This window comes from Fukomys damarensis, unplaced genomic scaffold, assembly GCF_012274545.1.
Source record: "Fukomys damarensis isolate Sample0158 unplaced genomic scaffold, DMR_v1.0_HiC HiC_scaffold_37, whole genome shotgun sequence".
NCBI classification, from domain to species: Eukaryota; Metazoa; Chordata; class Mammalia; order Rodentia; family Bathyergidae; genus Fukomys; species Fukomys damarensis.
Window position 1 is genome coordinate 32,988,006 of NW_022900949.1, and position 3,705 is coordinate 32,991,710.

The 3,705-nt window shown below is 55.7% G+C and overlaps 1 long non-coding RNA gene across 1 annotated transcript; it reads left to right on the plus strand.

Annotated features, from left to right (window-relative positions):
- Positions 1-493: 493 nt before the first annotated feature.
- Positions 494-1,907, plus strand: LOC104857350. Its single transcript, XR_778829.2, has 3 exons — positions 494-872; positions 1,232-1,334; positions 1,719-1,907. It is a non-coding gene; the product is annotated as an uncharacterized LOC104857350 (long non-coding RNA).
- Positions 1,908-3,705: the final 1,798 nt, after the last annotated feature.

Here is a 3,705-nt window from a genome sequence, read left to right on the forward strand (position 1 = left end):
TCCCTACTTGGCTGCATCCTAATGATCCCTAGACATCAACGGAGACATCTCCTCCTCCAGGAAGGCCTCCAGGCCCCCACGGCCCAGGCATTTGTGAGTCACAACGCCCCTGCTGGACTCACGGCTGGCCAGCCACGCAAGGTTTTGAGCTGGTCGAAGGCAGTGGCCTCGTTTCTTTATTTTAAAGATGAGTCCCAATTACCTCGCACAATGAAGCCCTAAGTTAGGAGTTCAGCCTACGGCTGTCAGATAAAAGAATGAATACCAGGACCTCAGATACGCTAAAACCTGCCTGCAGCACGCGTGAGACAAAGGGAGCCTTTGTCCGGCCGCTTTCAGGACCGCGGAGAGCGCCCGGCCGACCGGACCAAGGTTACACGCACCGGGGTTGCTCTCTGTTCCCTGGGTGGCGCAGACTTGGAGCGTCCACTGGTTTGTGGGAGTAGCAAGCACAGAGGGCAGAGAAGACGAGAGGAAGAAGCCAGCCGTGTGTACAAAGCAGCACCCGCCCCACGATCCCACCCGCGATCCCTCCCCACCCCCTTGCACTGTTAACCAACACAAGTTTTAAAAAGTAGTTAGAGAGCCTGTTGGAACCAGCACCGAGTCTGCGTGTTTTCTCAAATTATTGAACTAGAAAGAAATGAAAACATCAAAATACTCTCTTTGTAGCAGGCTCGAATTGAGCGGCCGCCTCATTCAGCCCGTGTCTCGGCCTCGCTACAGTGATGGAGCGGTGGAAGGAAAGGAGAGCGATTGAAAAGGAGCGAGGCCCAGCGGGGAGCCTCAGACTGCCATTCGCAGACCGCGGGCGAGCTCTGAACGGTCCGCTCCGGAGGAGAGGAGCGGAGAGGAGAGGAAGAGATTGACAGGTGAGCGGCAGGGGAGGGGAGAGGGCCAGGGCAGGGGAGGCTGGAACGAAGCCAGGCTGTCCTCTTCCACACCGGCCTCCCATGCGCACCAGGACGCCGCCCCCAAGTGCTCGGCTGTGTGACAGACAGCACCCAGCTCCAGGCGGGCACCCATGTCATGTGGGGTGAGGGCTGTGGCCCAAAGGGCGAAGACAAACCGGGTACCAGGAGTCCAGCCACAGCTTGCCCTGCACAGGTGGCAGCTCTCTTCTCCCAGCCCTAGGATGGGGTGAGGTGGGGCTGAGAGAGAGGGGATAGGAGGGAGGCTGATGAGTCAGATCGAGGGTGGCCGAGATGCCTGGTGCATTTGTATTTTGCAGAGAATCCACTGAGCGTTTTCTCTGGATTGCACATGTTAGCAGCCTAGATTCTCTCAACAGCCTTCGGAGACTGGCACAGCTCTTCACCCCAGGGCTCAGAGAGGTAAAGCCACAAGGCCACCAGGCAGCAGAGACGAGACAGGGCTCCCAGCCGGGTATGCCAGACCCTGACTCATGGGAGCAGTGTTGGTCTGCTCCCCACCCAATTCCCATGCTTTCCTCCTTTCTTCCGGCACCATGCTTGTGACCCTCACCCGTGTCACCTGGCCTCATGCCACTATGGTGACCAAGCCTGCCTGCAGTCTCACTGGGGCCTGCTTGAGACCTCCGGGTCTCACCCAGGGGCTCTGCCAGGAAACAGGGAAGCAGAAGGGTAGAGCCCACGGGGTCCCTCTGAATCAGCCAGGCACCTCTTGGAGGAAGTGGTGAGCTCCACCTCCCACAATCTCACACCTAACTCCCTTCTCCCTCAACTCGCACTTTTCAGGGAGCTGCTGCCCCCCCATGCACACCCTCTCTGCTCAGGACTCAAGGCGCCATGCTGAGCACATCCGGACAACACATCATCCTCTTGGAAGCAAACAGTTCTCAGCACTCGCTCTGTGCCAGATGCTGGTACAAATTCATGTTTCATTTTGGGGGTTGTTTTGTTTTGTTTTCGAGACAGGATCTCATAGTGGAGGACAGGCTGGCCTTGAACTACTTTGTAGCCCAGGCTAGCCTCAAACTTGAAGCAATCCTCCTGCCTCAGTCTCCCACGTGCTGGGATTACAGGCTTGCACCCCTAAAGCCTGCCTCAAATCCATTATTCTAGGGTAACCAGCCCTCATACAGATGGGGAAACTGAGGCAGAACATAGGCACATAGATTTGAGGAGCTAAATCTAGCATCCTGCTTCATCTGAGGGACATGTCAGAGTGTAATCGGAACGTGCTTGGAATGAATGGCTGTCAATAATTATATCACTCATCAGGTACTTGCAAGTTCATTGATGCACACTCTTTCTTGATTAAACTAGCATTTTCTGGCACTCATTCTATGCCAGGATCTCTGCCAGGCACCAGGGGTGCAGGGATGGGTCGGATGTAGCCCACGCCCTCTAAACCCTGAAAGGAGATGGAGTCCAGGAAGGAAGTAGACTCCTGCTGTTTCCACACCAAGAGGCAGCCCTGCAGCGGGCTCTGGAGACCCAGAGGGGACAGCCATCCCACCTGGGGTCAAGGTGGCCCTGGGGTGTGACCTGGATACCCTCTCCTGCTCAGAGTCTCTCGGGCAGCTGGGAAGAGAGGCTGGGGGCCTGGTCCCGTGCTGGAGGACAGAGCGCTGGGCCCCGGCCCTCCGCTGTGACACGGCAGGCTTGCACAATGAAAGCTAATTCCTCGGCTGTAATGACTGGAGGAATTGCTGGCTTTTGACTCCTTGCATAATTACCACGAGACCTCCGTAGAGTAATTCACCAGATAATTACACGGTAGCGGGTGGGGGGTGGGATTCTTCTCTGGAAGGTAAAGAGGTAGCATTTAATTTCGAGGGGGATGCCTAATCCTATAATTACTCAGTAAAGTCCCATATTCTGCCAACTGGATTCCCTGGGGACAGCCTGACCTGCAGAACCAAATCAAGCAGGGGCTTTTTCTCAAGCTGGAAATGAGGGGTGGGGCAGGGTGGGGGCCGATGGAGCCACCCCAGAGGGGCTTCATGGGTGAATTTTCTCTGGAGCCTTGAAAGGCAGCAGGAGAAACAGGCAGGACAGGATGCAAAACCTTACTCCTGTGCTGGTGGCAAAACCGGCACAGGCACAGGACACAGCACACACCAGGTGGGTCCGTGGTTCTGAGTGTGGCCACCCAGGGTCCAGCCCCGCTGGGCCACCACGGGCCACTCAGTCTGTCTGAGATCCAGCTTCCTTGCCTGTCTATTACTGCAAATCAGGATGCCTACCGAACTACCCCCAAGATACAGAAGGTTTTAAAGGAAAAAAACAAAACAAAACAGCTTTCTCTTTATTGCTTGTTCTTCTGCAGTCAGCTAGCAGCTTGGCCTGTGTGGTGACCCAGTCACGTGACTATGGTGGCCAGGCCAGTGTCTCTGATCCTCCAGGGCCATTCCCATATCAGCCAGAAAGGTGCAAGAGTGAGACTGGAAGTGGACAGGGCCTCTGGAGGCAAAGGCTTGGGACCAGCGCGGTGTCGCTTGGCCACATTCCACTGGCCAAAGCGGGTGACAGACCAGCCCAGAGCCAGGGGGTGGAGGAGTGGATCCTGCCCCTCCCCAGGAAGCTCTACCCCGCAGAGCAAAGGTGCAAGGGTGCGGGGGAGGAAGAGGAATTGATTGGATCTATTTCTGCAATCAATCTACCATGACCCGGCTCAGGGGTTATTGCAAGATTAATGAGATGCAGCTCGTGAAGTATTTCGCACACTGTAAGTGTTCAGCAAAATGGAGCTCTGCTTGTTACGGAGAATAAAAAATGA